Below are 15,736 nucleotides of genomic sequence, written 5' to 3'. Positions count from 1 at the left end.
CTACCTTTTCAACCTCATTTCCCACTAATCGCCAATAAAAACCCAGTCAGATTCACATTACACATGGTATTTTTACCACATCTTTCTATCTGCCATTACATTCTTTTCTCTGTAAATATCAATAAACCTTTAAAAAGTCCAATTCAAGTCTCATATCCTTTTTTGAAAATGTTTCTGCTCACCCCAGCTCTCAGTAGATAAAACACAAAGTGTATTGGGAAGACTAGAGTTTGAATCCTGCCTCAGATTTTTACAACCTGTATAACATTGGCCATGTTAATTAATAACTCTTAGCCTCAGTTTCCCTGATGGGAATATTGAGATCTGATATAAAAAAAGCTATGAGGATAAAATAAATTAACAAGTGTAAAACACTTTGTCAGCTTAGAGTGCTCCATAATTTCTGGTTGTTGTCGTAAGTGTTATTATCTATCCCTTAGAATTACTAGAAATTATTGCCTTGAACAGTCACTTGACATTTATACCTAATATTGAATCATTAGGTATATCTTTATGTGTGTATGCTTTTAAAGGCAATTTATGTATTCTCATAGATGTATTTCAGATTCTGGGTTGTTGGAAGTGGTTTTATATCAGGAGTTCCCCTGATGAGGTAATCACAGATTCTTGACATATTCCTATATGACAAATTACAGCTTGTTTGCCAAACTAGATCATTAGAAGTTTTCACATTAGGAGTTTCCTGAATAGGCTCATTTTTCATCTCTGTGTCTCAATGATTAGCATAGTATTTTGCACATAATAGCCATCTTTTTAAAGTGCCATTATTAATTTCTTTCTTTCCCCCCCCCCCCCTTAGGCTGGGGTTAAGTGACTTGCCCAGGGTCACACAGCTAGGAAGTGTCAAGTGTCTGAGACCACATTTGAACTCAGGTCCACCTGAATTCAAGGCTGGTGCTCTATCCACTGCGCCACCTAGCTGCCCCCGGCCATTATTAATTAGGAATTAATTCGGCATTTTAATAATATACAAATTTGTGGGAAAAAAAAAACCCTGCAATTTCATTGGCATAGGGTATTCTAAGGATTTTCTTCATAACTGATTTAATTGCATTATGTCATCTAAAACATCATACCTGATTCCTTGATGCCATGTTGGAAATCATTCATCTCCAGAAGGTTGGTCATCAAGTGAGAATTGTTTTGGGGGGAGGAAGGGTCTCAACTCCTTATCATCTACTGGTCAGACTTATTGTGATGAATGTCTTTTTCACTTATTTGAGATAGTCCTTGGTCACAAGAAGGATATTCTTTTATCAGGTCCCTATACAAATATTTTCCATTTTTGTGGAATCTACCAGGATATGTGGTCTGCATTCATAGCCTTGATGATATATGGTCACCTACAGACCATAATGAGGCACTGGAAGGAAAGCTTTAGAAGAATATTATCTATAAATAGCAATCAACAAATGTTCTAGTACCATAAGTGATGAATGATAACAACCTTGCAAAATGGTTCTTTCTTCACTGCACACTAGGAAAAATACTTGGATGCTGTAGCATTTGCCACAGCTAGAGCTTTTTATTTGCATTCTGAGCAAAAAAAGGCAGCTACACAGGTGGGCTTTCCAAGTGGCAAGCCATAGAGTAGCTTCAAAAACAAGGGTACAAATGCCTGCATTGGTTTTCACAACATGGGTCACTGTTCTGACCATAGAAAGATCACAGCAGATTTTTTCAAAAGAATATGAGCTATTTCAGCTTCCAAGGTGCTTTGCAGAGCATATTTGTGGAAATAGGAGGTAGATATTTCCAGGATAAATGGAGAATTAAGTTGATGGATAAAATAGACAAATATTTAAACAGCAACAAAACCAATAATAAATAATAGGAGTGATCTATTTTTTCTCAATAGTATTTAATTTTTCTAAATACATGTAAAGGTAGTTTTTAGCATTTTTTTTTTGGTAAGGCTTTGTTTTCCAATTTTTTCTCCCTACTTCTTTTATCTCCCACCTCCCCAAGATAGCAAACAATCTGATATAGATTAAATATGTGCAATCCTTTAAAATATATTTCCATATTTGTCATGTTGTTCAAGAAAAATTGGACTAAAAAGGAAAAATGAGAAAGTAGAAGCAAGCAAACAAACAGAAGGTGAAAATACAATGATTTGGTCCACAATCAGTCTCTATAGTTCTCTTTCAGGCTGTAGATGGCATTTTCCATTACAAGTTTATTGAAATTATCTTGGATCACTGCGTTGCTGAAAAAAGTCAAATTCATCATATAATCTTGTTGTTACTGTGTAGTGTTCTCCTAGTTCTGCTCACTTCATTCAGCATCAGATCAAAAATAATAATCATTCGGATCATTATTTCTTATAGAACAATAATATTCTATTACATTCATATACCATAACTTATTCAATTAGTTTATGGGTATCCACTCAATTTCCCATCATCTTTTCCTGTCATCTTAGCCAATATAAGAAGTGTGAAGTGGTAACTCAGAGTTGTCTTAATTTGTATTTTTCTAATCAATAGTGATTTAGAGATTTTTTATATGACTAGAAATGGTTTTAATTCTTTCATCTGAAAATTATCTGTTCATATCCTTTGACCATTTATCAATCAAAGAATGATTTTTGTTATTATAAATTTGACTCAATACTCTATAAATTTCAGAAATGAAGCATTTATCAGAAATATTGATTGTAAAAATTGTTTCCCAGATTTTGCTTCCTTTTAAATCTTGGCTGATTTTGTTTTGTTTGCCCAAAACCTTTTAAATTTAAGATAATCAAAATTATCCATTTTACACTTCATAATATTCTCTAGTTCTTTTTTGGTCATAAATTCCTCCCTTTCTCCCTTTTCTCTTGTAGTATATCCCTTGCTCTATAAATTTACTTATACCATCACTCTTTATATCTAAATCAATAGGACTGATTTAGACAACAGTATTACTTTGACACTGGCCCATGGTTTAGTAGGAATCTTGGTCCAGGATAAGTGATCATTTAACAAATCAACCAATCAAAAGAATTTTTTTTATTATTCCCGTACTATGTGCCAGAGAGTATGACACTGGGGAGTTGAAGACACAAATGAGACAGTTTTTGGATCTTGAGCTTCCCATTCACTCAAGGATGACCATTTATTTTATAATTTAGAGTATGTTGGAATAACAAGACTTTTGTTTCAACCCTAAGCCAACCTCTGGGGTGTATGAGATCTTAAGGGAGGATTAGTATTTCTAGTGGGAGGATTTATTGAACTATCTTAAGGGCTGCTCACTTATCTTTGGTGTCCAACCAGTCATCTCGTTCCCATCTGGGCTTCAAGAAGCTGTAGAATTCATAGCAGCCACAAGTCTTCTTGGGAGATGGACTAAACCAGATTCAGGGCAACCAACAAACCTCAGATCCATCACTGAGTTAAAAGGATATCTATCTCAAGTATATGAAGATTTCCTCTGGTGGAATGAGTGGATAAGAACAATTTGTTCCAACAGTCATGAAGGTGGATTATAATTAGACATTGAAGACTCCAGCATCATCCACTACATCTTCCCCATCACCAGTTATCCTGATTTTTGTCGTAGCACTGGACTTTGATGATTAGAAGAGAAAGTGAGGCTGATAACTTTGTACAACTTCACCTTACTTATTAAAATATCACTTTATAATGTCATGTCATTGGTCTTCTTAAAAAATGAAGGACAAACAGCATCAACAGCCAGCTTCTAGGAGAAAGCAAAATCTCATTAAAACATTGGAAATAAACCTATTTTGGATTGGAGTCAATTGTTTATTGGATAAAAACATAATTTTATTCACTATGTGCATTGCCTAGTGCCCTATCCTATAAACGTGTTCCAATTTTTTTTTTCTAGTTCCCTGACATGCTTTATTTGGACTCTACTTACTATTGGTTTATTCCTCCATATCACGATGCTTCCTAAATTCTAACTTTGACTGGCCTAGACCACGTCTTTGGCACTCTGCTATCCTCTAGAGACTTTCTAGCTTTAAATTCTGTTCAGGATGTATCATATACAGTTTAATGGTAATTAATTGATTCAGCAAGTATTTAAATGCTAACTATATGCTAGGCATTGTTTTAGGTACTGGGGAATACAAGGACAAAAGTAGTCTTTAATATGAAAAAGGTCTTTTTCTTCATTTTTCTTAGTAATCTGTTTATATATGAAAGTGGGAAAATGCTATATATAATATGTATATAAACATATGTATATAAACAAAGTAATTTTTAAAGGGAGGAAATGAGCAACTGACAAAACCTGAGATGAAATTAGAAAGAAATTAAGGATTGTATGAGGGAAATGAAAGAGTAGTACATTCTAGTAATGAAACGTGAATTTCAAGAAAACTCAAGACTGCAAACAAACAAACAAAATAACAATAACAACAAAAAATCCAGGACACAATTCTGTTTTCTATTTTTCTAGAGAAAAGAGGTATTGGGGCCAGAAGGGAGTGAACTCACAATCTATCACACCTACAGAAATTTACAATTTTTGGCCCCTTTCCTACAGTGCTGATGTTGCATTAAATCATAAGCCAAAAGGAAGTTATAAATTGTGGTTTGCCTCTACCCATACTACAAATGCTTCTCTATCTAAATGACTCAGTTGAATGCTAGAAGAGCTATATTACCTCTCTAGCCAGTTCATTTGGTATTTAATTCCTCCCCTCATGCTTATCCATAAGAACAGAATTAGGTAGTTTTGATCTAAAGTCTGTCCTGGGGTTGCCTTTACTTGGACCTTTCTGTTCAAAGAAATGAATCATTTTGTTCTGGGATGCATCATAAGGTTGTGAGAAAAGCCTTGAGGCTGAAGTCAGGAGAGATCTATATATTCCAAATCCTTCTATAAGCAAGTCATAAAGCCTCTCAAAATTCAATCTCCTTTTTGTAAAAATGGAGATAATAATACTTAAAATATCTATTTCATGGAGTTGTGAGGCAGGTGTTTTGTGGAAATTTTAAAATTTTATAGACCTATTTATTATTATTCTGAATGTGGTAGGCCTAGTTATGGACTCCCTTATTAGCACATTTGAGGAGGGAAATGTTTTCCATAGAGCTGAGGCAGTCCACAGATAAACTATTCCATTATAATATGAGGCTTAAAGCTGCTGTTAAAGGCAACCATATCCAACCAGGGGTACGGTTGACAGAATGCCAGGCCTGAAGTCAGGAAGACCTGGCTTAAAATCTGGCCTCAGATACTTGTTAGCCATGTGACCCTGGGCAAATCATTTGATATATTTGTCTCAGTTCCTTCATCTGTAAAATTGGGATAATAATCATTCTTACCTCCCAAGGTTGTTGTAAGAATCAAAGGAGGTAATCATTGTAAAGTGCTTAGCACAGGCCTGGTACATAATAAGATGTATACAAATGTTAATTGTTATTATTATTATTAGTTCAATTCTTGAGTAAAAGACTTTCTAGCCCAGTGTGTCTTGACGAATCTGCTAGAACTAACTCAAAAAGTATGCAGAGAGGTCTAACCACAGAAAGCCTTCATCTGATCTGTAAGCATCTAGAACTCTGAATCTGGGGCTCTGGGACTAATGGAAATAGGAAGGCTGTGGATATACCCTTCAGAGACTGGAATACTATGCCATTTCCATGGCTCATGTTTACTATATGCAGCTAGGGTCAGTTCTTGACCTGTGGATTCCCACAGAATCCACAAATATTTCCTTACTCAAATTTGCTAGGAGTCTATATAGGAAGATGGAGAAGGAGATAACTGGTCTTTTTGCTATTTTTCACATATACTACTTTATCTTCCATATCTTAGAATGTTCTCTGTTCTCACTTATCCCTTGTGCAATTTCTTATTTCCTTCCAGACTCAGCTCGTGCACTACCTTTTATACAAAACTTTTCTTGATTACTTCAAACTATTACTGCCTCCCTCAATTTTTTATTTATTTTGAACTTTATTATGTTTGTACTTGTTACCTGCCCCAATAAGCTTTGAGAATGGGGACTGTTTAATTTTTATTTTTTATCCTAAGAAATGAGTTCAATGTTTATCATACAATAGATGTTTAATAAATGCATCTTTCTTGCATTCTTGATCATGAAATCTCTGGCATTGAGTCTACCTCTTGTTTCCTAGAAGAATGACAGGTTAGGGGTAGAGAACATTGTCAACATTAGTGCCTGAACAAATTTATAGAAATCAAATTTTTTCATGTTAGGGCTGCCCCCACATAGATCAGGATTATCCCTATGATAATTAAAGGAAATGGTCTGGATCCCCTTACTGCTGTAGCTATCTATTAGGAGACCAGGTCATTTTCACACAGGGTCTCCCTCAGTATCTCCAACAAGAGATCACATCACAGTAATATTCAACATCTTTTATCACATGTCATTACTTTTTTTCTCATTCACCTCCAGCACTGGATATAATAAATGTGTGCAAACTAATGATTATAGGCCAGAGGGCACCAGCCAGAAGGGTGATTGAAGTGCCCTTGAAAGTGGCACAAAGCATCTCTGGAATTAGATCAATATACATACCCATGAACTCTGGAATTACTTCATGGTTACCCTGTGGACTCTAATTGCCTCTTCAGTAGATTTCAGGGCTTCCTTCTTTCAGAGTACAAGCCACTCTAAGGACATATTAATTAATATTGTAATTCTAATGCAGCAACATCATTAACACCAATTTAAAAAGTGAGAAAGAAGCACATATATTCAAAGCAATTGCTGACATGCACAAATTAGGTTGATTTCTAAGATCATCTGAAACAGATTGGGATTTAATGCCCTATGGGGAAAATAATAAAATTTGGATCTTTGAACCACAAAATATTATCATATTAAAATATTTTCTTTTTTTTCCCCCCTGAGGCTGGGGTTAAGTGACTTGCCCAGGGTCACACAGCCAGAAAGTGTTAAGTGTCTGTGACCAGATTTCAACTCAGGTCCTCCTGAATTCAAGGCTAGTGCTCTATCCACTGGGCCACCTAGATGCCCCTATATCAAAAATATTTTCAAAAGAGATACCACATCATGGATAGAGCACCAGACATGAAGTCAGGAAAACCTGAGTTCAAATCTGGTCACAGACACTTAACACTTCCTAGCTGTGTGACCCTGGGCAAGTCACTTAACCCCAATTGATTCAGCAAAAAAAAAAAAAGAGAGAGAGAGAGAGAGAGAGAGAGAGAGAGAGAGAGAGAGAGAGAGAGAGAGAGAACACATCAATTCTGCCCAATTTTATGGCAAATTATATACAAAAGAAAGTGAAGAAAATGTGTTTATATATTATATATTTATATGTTATATACTAATATATATATGTACATATATATATATATATTTTTTTTTTTTTCTGAAGACACCAGAGTAGGGACTAGATTTGGTTTAGACAACTATGTGGTGAATAAATGTTTTCTACCAATCAGGTTGGGATATGCTCTGTAATTTAAAGTCTAAATGAGTCACTGGAGGCACAGATTTTAAGTGACTTGCTGAGAATCATATACCCAGTCATATACCCTCCCTCCTTTGCCTCCTTCCTCCTCTAAACAGCAAGCAATCTGATATAGGTTAAATATGTGCAATTCTTTTAAACATATTTCCATATTTTTCATGTTGTGCAAGAAAAAACACACCAAATTGGGAAAAAAAAACCACAAGAAAGTGTTTTGGAAGCTAGACTTAATGTTTTAAAGGCCAGTTCTCCATATACTATGCCTGATTAGTTTTTATAACATCTGTAACTAATAGAAAATAATAATAATAACAATGACAACAGCAATAATGTTTACATAGTACTTTAAGGCTTAAAAAGTATTTTATGCATACTAGCTCATTTTTCTTTCACAACAAGATAGCAAGCAATCTTATATAGGTTAAATATGTACAATTCTCTTAAATATATTTCTATATGTCATATCGTGCAAGAAAAATCAGACCAAAAGGGTAAAAATCAAAGAAAGAAAAAAAATGCAAAAATACTATGTTTTGATCCACAGCCACCACAGTTCTCTCTTTGGATGGGGAAAGCATTTTCTATTCTAATTCAGTTGGAATTGGCTTGAAGCACTGCACTGATAAAAAGGGCCAAATCCATCACAGTTGATTGCCACAGTTGATTGCTGTGTACAATGTTCTCTTGGTTCTGCTCACTTCACTCAGCATCAGTTCATCTAAGTCTCTTGAGGCTTTTCTGAAATCACCCTGTTCACCATTTCTTATAGAATAATAATATTCCATTACCTTCATATGCCACAATTTATCCAACCATTTTCCAACTGATAGACTGCCACTCAATTTCCATAAACTGGAGAGAATATCAAAAGTAACACAGCAAAGCAGTGGTGTGTTGGTAAATGTTTAATAACTTATTCTCTGACAAAAGAAGTCTAATCACTCACTTTCAACTTTGATCTGCTTTATTATAATCTCCTTCATCAGTTTACTAAGTCTAGACAATCAACGAAACAATAAACCAAGTCCTGACTTGTACTGTTTCCTTATTTCTAGGGTGTAAATGCTTACATTGAAATTTAACAATTGACTCCTTTTATGAATTGTCTTCATTAATTAATTAAGAGGGAGGGGAAAGGATTCTTGCAGAAGATTTTAGTTGAGACTTGGAGAAAGCCAAGGAATTCTAGGCTTGGGAAACAAGCAATGAAATGGTCAAGTTGGGAAATCAAGTTGCTTGTGGGAGAAACATCAAAGGGGCTAGTGTCACTATCAAAGTTAGAACAAGTGGAATTAGAGTTAGAGGAATATGTGGAGACATACAAGATATAACTCTAATATGATGAAATTATGATGAAATTCTGTCTCCTGCTTGCACTTCCTCTTTCAAACTATAAAGTACTATAAACTATAAAGTAACCTTAGATATTTGTACTTAGTCTCTTATTCTTTATTATGATCTATTCTTATTCTTCTATATTTATGTTATTTTTAGAAATTTGTTATTGTGTTATTTTAATCTCATCCAGCTGTTCATGACTCCTCTGGGTTTTCTTGGCAAAGATACTGAAGTGGTTTACTATTTCTTTTTCCAGCTCATTTTACAGATGAGGAAACTGAGGCAAACAGGGTTAAGTGATTTGCCCAGGATCACATAGCTAGTGCGTGCTATGGGTAAGTGAGGCTAAACTTGAAATCAGGAAAGGAAACTCCTGACTTCAGGCCTGACATTCTATTCACTGGGCCACCTAGTTGCTCTATTCTTATGAATATTAATATTTGACATGTTCATATTTATTTTATTTATACTCACATATGATCTTTTTATCTGTCCAGATAGATTTTAAGTTCCTTGCATATAGGGATTATTCTAGTTATTTTTGTAACCTTGGTGCCTGGCCAATAAAAAATTCTCAGTAAACACTTGTTGATTATTTTCACATGTGGTTTGTGAAATCAGACCTGTTAATTAGTCATACTTTTTATTTTGCAATTTTTCATCATGCTTAAGAAATCTGTAAGACATAAAAGAAACTGAAGGCAAAGGAATTAGAGTAGGCCAATTTGCTATAATTAAGAATTTGGTTTTATTCAGCTCTATTCAATAAAAAACTTATTAAGTGCTTATTACTTGATAAGGCACTGTCCTGAGCTCTTTGGGTCGCAAAATTAGCTACCAATATTGATACTACTTCCAAGAAATTTGATCTAACAGAAGATAAGGACTTGCTTCTGTACTACAATAAATCTGTGTTCTCATTGATGTAGACCCCGTTTCCAGTAGTGCGAATCACAACCCATATTTTACCTTACCTAGTGAGAATCCTTCCACAAATCATCCACAGGGGAGCTATCCAATGTTCTGGAGACATTCTTTTGGGATTTTTTAATATTGTTTGCAAAATCAGTGCAGCCCTCAACCTCACCATCTATTATCTCCTCTGCTCTTATTACATGACAGGTGCTTTTTCTTTTCTTATACCTCTTCTTGATTTCATGTTTTTTATTCTTTTCTTGGATATATATCATTATTTACTAATATGTTGAAACTGAGGTGCTCATCACATATTTCTTCTTTGTCTCTTGTTTTACCTGAAATTTTGATTTTCTGGAGATCATATAGTGTTCAATGACTCACAATCTCACAGAATCTCCAGAAGAATATACAATTTCCAAACAAATTCATGTAAATATATATATGGTAGCAGTTGGAATCATTGAAAATGCCACATAAATTTTCAAATCAATCTAATCCTCTTTCACCCTCCTATTAATCCTGAATTATATTCTCCAATGCATTTTTTGCTATTCTCCCATTGAAGTCACCTAAAATGTGGGAAAACATAAATAATAATCACACAAATGACAATGTTATGGCTAAGAGGAAGTCTAGGCAAAGTGTTATGATAAATGTGAGAGGTATAGGCATATATAAAAAATTTTTCATAGAGAACATAGCAAGTGAATTAATGAAGGTATGAGCCTGAAAAGATGGAAAGGACATGAGAATCATGAGTTTGTAATTTTAGAGGCATTGAAGGCATTTTAAGTAGAAATACAATATGATCAGAGTGATCAAATTATTTACTCAGATGTACACAGATAAATTGGGAAAAGAGGGAATCTTAGAAGCAGAAAGACAGTAATCACAGCCTAAGCAAGAAAAAATGATTTTTATAATAATGAAAAGAAGATAAATGCATGAGATTTTGTGGAGATAAAATCGATTAGAAATTTCTCCTTCAGAATGAAGGATAAAGAAGAGACAAAGATGATTGAGCTTATAAGTTTGGGTGGCTAGGATGATGATATAGATGTTAACAGAAATTGAGAAGTGAGGAAGAAGAATGAGATTTTCAGGGGGGATTATAAATTCCATTTGGGATACATTGAGTCTGATGTGGTTGTGGCACATCTACAGGGAGTCTTCCATCAGGCAATTAGAACTATGAACACTTCATTTCAGGGGAGAGATTGGAAATGGAGGGATAGATCAGTAGTAATTTGTACAAATATGTTAATTAGATTTATCAGACTGGGTGAGATCACTAAGAGAATACTGAGAAAAAACAGTATTAATACAGAGTATTTGAAGTTCATCATATTTAAAATTAGGAATGAAAAAAGAAACCACTGCCATTAGGAGTTGGTAAGGAACACATCTTTCATAATATAGCATCAAATGTAATCAAGGGAAGAGACAATATCAAGCAAGGAATAGTCTATCGTGTCAAATGACTCAAAGGGGTCAATGAGGATGAGAACAAAGAAGAGGCAATTGTGTTTAATGATAAGGAGATCATTAATGAAAAAGTTGTTCTAGTAAAGTGATGAAAATAAGAATTCACTCTTTAAAAAAAATCAAAACAGATTGCTGTGGAAAGTCTGTTTACAAGTTTTCTCAATTAGAGATTTTTTTCCCTTGAGATACACATACTTTTGGTTAAGAAGAAAAGATGTGTCTAGATTCTGTTATTATCAACCTCAGATACGTGCAATGTGAAATGAAGAACAAAACAGCACTTTGAATGAAATCCTCCCCCAATTATGGTATCATATATGACATACACACACACACACACACGTGTGTGTGTTTGTGTCTAGGCTAGTCCAACATATATTACTTAAGACTTTTAAGACTGGTCCAACTTATATTCCTTAAAATATATAATATTTGAGATTTTTAAGAGCTCCAGATTTTCTCACTGAGCATACTTATTCCAATGAAGTAAATGAAAATCATTCTATGTTTAGAAGATGTTCTCCATGAGTTGAAGTGATCCTCCTATCCCCATCACTAGTAGCCAGCCTACCATCTAGTATCTCAGCTAAGCTTGTCTTTAGATGATATGCATGTAATAGTTTAGGTCAGTACAAAAAGCCTTTTCAGATTGGGAAGATCTGCTTCAATTTACCTTCTGCTGATACAATTTTCCACTACTTAAAGTTGCCTCCATTTTCCATTTAGCATTTGAATATAAGTAACCAGGATGACATACATAGGATCAATGGAACATAGATGTAGAGTTGGAAGAGACTTCACAAAAATGAAGTTCAACCCACTCCTCTGAAACTGAGACACAAGGAGTAAGTGACTTGTTCAAAGCCATATAGGCTGGACTTATTAAGGATAGGATTTATACCTACATATGCCTTTTAATTCCAGAGGTGGTGCTCTTTCCATTTTTTAGCACTTACTACTGTGTAACTTAGAGGATGGACTCAGGGCACTGAAAGATTGAGTGAATTGTTCTTATTTACACAGTATGTGTCTGAGAAAAGGCTTGAAATCATGTCTTCCTGGCTTCAAGGTTACTCTTCTCCAAAGAATAGGATTATGGTTCTTACAGGATGATAGTTAAATTGTAAGGAGGAAAAGATGAAAAGACAAAGGAATGTGATTGCCAGTATGGACAATTTATCAGTTTCTTTTCTGGGAAAACTCATACGAGCTCTGTACAACAATATATTTCCAGTGGTGATAGCTATGATTGAGGATCAGTCAAGGGGCAATGACTTGGTGCGTGGTGGGTTTGAGTGACTGAAAAACATTACAGAAAAACTATATAACACATGTCATTAGAAATGTATGACTGGAAAAGGATAGGGACTAGAAATGTAGCAAGATCAAAGGCATAACCCATAAATATCCCACATTTTGGCATTGGTATTCATGAAATGTCACGGGATGTAGAGAAAGGTGTCTAGTATGTTTGGCAGATTTCCAGTGGAGGATTTTTTGGGATGATATGTGCAAGAATTTAGAGTGAATAGACATGGATGGATTGCTATCTGTACCTTCAGAGGGACTCATATCCATAAGAATTTAGATTTGTCAAAGTATTAATGTAAAAATTTGTTTATTGGGTTTGATTCTACAATGAATTTTTTAAAGGAAATGGAATGAAAAATTCAAGTTTATATGTTGACTCTAAACTTCAACATTAATAGATCTGTTCATTTCCTTCACATTGTAAGACTTAAAATCACAGTGTGATCAATCAGATAAGACTTCAGTGATGGCTAATGTAAAAAGAGGAAATCAACTTTATTATTATTTGAAAACAAGAAGAGCAATAATTATTGAGGGGAAAAAGCATTCATTAAATATGCAGTAATTGATTATAGTGAAAAGTTATAAAATCTTTAAAAAATCCCATTATAAGGCTCTTCAGAAAAGAAATTCTGGGAGGTTTAATTCTGGGGAGAGGAAAGAAGGTAAAGAATAGTAAACCTACAAGCAGAAAATATATTATGGAATTGTAGGATTCTCTAGAACATAATCATACCATTTTCTCATATGAGTAACACACCATCACCATCATTTGTTACTATCATGTTGTTTTTGGACAGTGTTCTTAAAATATAAACAAGAAATTTAAAAGTACCTATGTACTAAAACCCAGAAGAGTGTAGGATTTCTCATTTGTCCCCCAAATCTTGATTACTTAGGAACTTCACTAATATCTGATCCTAATAGCCATTCTCAGGAAATTAAGAGGACAAATTCAACCCTAAACTAACAATGTGTTTCAGTTTACTCATCATCATAATCTTTGAGTTTTTTTCATTGCTTTTCTCCATCCTATTTCTCAACTGAATAGAAGAAAAGGAATGAGGGCAAAAAAGAAATGATGAACTATTTGATGCTTATTTATTGAGTATGGAATCTGCTTTAGCTACCTCACTATCCAAACAGAGATGAAACTAGAATTTTGGGAGAAATCATAAAAGTGATGCTGAAGAGGTAGGTTTACCTAGGCTATGGAATCTGTGATTTGGGAAATAAAATAGATACCACAAAATATCTAACCTACTGAAGGGGAAGAAGACTGCCCTGGGATAAGGCTATCTCTACTGTTATAAAGGAATAGAATGGGAACAATATCTACTCTACATAAATTTGGCCAGTTTTCCTTAAAAAGCAAATATAACATACTTGAGACCTAATTACAGTGGAGTAAGTCTCAAACTGTGGAAATAGTTTCCCAGTGATATAAACAGAACAGCCCAGTACACAAGGGGAAATTAAGGCTTCTTAGGCTTTGACACATACTGTCACAGCAAAGCAAAGGCAAAGGACAGATTTCCCAACTGAACCACTGATGTATCCTTATTGAATATTCTTTCATATTATTGTTAAATAAACTTCATTTTACTAAAAGTTAGATGGTCTATGATTATATAATTTTCTTTTAGTTCCACCTATGAACCATTTGATTTTTCTAAGTCAACCTTAGACTAGACTAGAACACGGGCCCAGAAAAAAAGAAGCATGTCTTGGAAAGTATTTTTTGGTGTCCTCTAAATTTTCCTCTCTAAAAATCCCGACCACATTGCCTATTTATATTCTATCTATGCTAAATGGAATCAGAGAAACAAAACGTACCTCTATTTGTTCTTTTCCAAAAGTTCTCTAAGTGAATGATTCCATAATATATTGGAGAATAAATGTAAAGTTTAAGTCCATCTCATCTAACCCTATCATTTTTCAGATGAAAAAAATTGATTCCAGAAATTTTAATACATATTAAGTAGTTTAATTTAAAAATTAATATTTCTATACACATATGTATATGATACTATGATGTATTAATCAGTGGATTTCCCATGGACTTACTTCAGATATTAAGTGAACTACTCATAATCACATGAATAACAGGTAACACCACTGTAATTTGAAAGGAAGGACTCTCACTCTAAAGTCCTTTTTGAGCTGATTGTACTAAATTTTTATAATAATGAAAAGAAGATAAATGCATGAGATTTTGTGGAGATAATACATACATACATATATATATATACATACATATATATATATATGTTTTTTTTAGAAAGGAGGGTTTTGTTTTGGGGCGGGAAGGAAAAAGTCATTTTTCAGAATGATGATGGTAGAACAACAAAAAGCATCAACAAAAAGTATTTTTAAAAAGTTATGTTCTAGTCTGGTGATTTGTAATTCCAATATCCCTTGAAAAATAGTTTTATTTCAAGCCTAGCTATTTAAATTTGTAGGGGAAAAGGAAATCCTGTTGAAGGGAACTGATGAGGGAGTAAAGTTAGACTTTGTGCATTAATTTCAATATCTGGTAGGAGGGAAAGCTTATGTGAAAGATTTCTAAGTGTAAGATTGTCAAGCTCTCAAAAAGAATTTTTTGGAGCAGAAGAAAACCATCAATCATAGAGATTTACAAAGACAGAATTTTTATCCTTCTCTCTTTTAAGGTAGCTTGGTGGTGCAGTGGATGGAATAATGGATCTATAGTTAGATAAACTTAAATTCAAATCTGACTTTAAACACTTATTAGCCATGTGATCCTAGTATAGTCCCTTAACTCTGTTTGCCTCAGTTCCTTCTAGTGTAAAATGAACTGGAGAAGGAATGGCAAACAGCTTCACTATTTTTGCCAAGAAAACCCCAAATAGGATTACAAAGAGTTGGATACAACTGAAATGACAGAGTAACAACAAGAAATTGGGGACAATAATACTACCTTCTCACTGGAATTGGTGTGAGGATAAAATGAGAGTTTATTTTAAAGCACTTTTCAAACCTTAAAGAGTCATGTCAATGCTAGCTATTTTTAATATTGATTTCTGCCAAAGTACAGAGAAGGAAGACAAGAACTCCCCAAAGAGGGGAGCTAAAATATTTCTGGGAAAATTACCTCAGTAGTAGGATACATGGGAATAATTTCTTAAACAGAGATATTCCTCGGATAAGGAGAAGAAAAACATACTACTTAATGGAGATTGGAATTGGGGAAACCAGTCATAAGGAGG

General features: G+C 34.1%; 1 long non-coding RNA gene across 1 annotated transcript in view; it reads right to left on the bottom strand.

The window, feature by feature from the left end:
- Positions 1 to 3,082: 3,082 nt before the first annotated feature.
- Positions 3,083 to 15,736, bottom strand: part of LOC141543169 (uncharacterized) — a 51,014-nt gene continuing 38,360 nt past the window's right edge. Inside the window, exons 2-3 of the long non-coding RNA XR_012482364.1 lie at positions 6,533 to 6,627; positions 3,083 to 3,708 (exon numbers count right to left, since the gene is read on the bottom strand). This is a non-coding gene — a long non-coding RNA (uncharacterized LOC141543169). The remainder of the gene's footprint in view (positions 3,709 to 6,532; positions 6,628 to 15,736) is intronic.

This window comes from Sminthopsis crassicaudata, chromosome 5 (genome assembly GCF_048593235.1).
Source record: "Sminthopsis crassicaudata isolate SCR6 chromosome 5, ASM4859323v1, whole genome shotgun sequence".
Classification (NCBI taxonomy): Eukaryota; Metazoa; Chordata; class Mammalia; order Dasyuromorphia; family Dasyuridae; genus Sminthopsis; species Sminthopsis crassicaudata.
The sequence above is the reverse complement of the archived record's forward strand: the minus strand, read 5'-3'. Positions and strand labels throughout refer to the sequence as shown.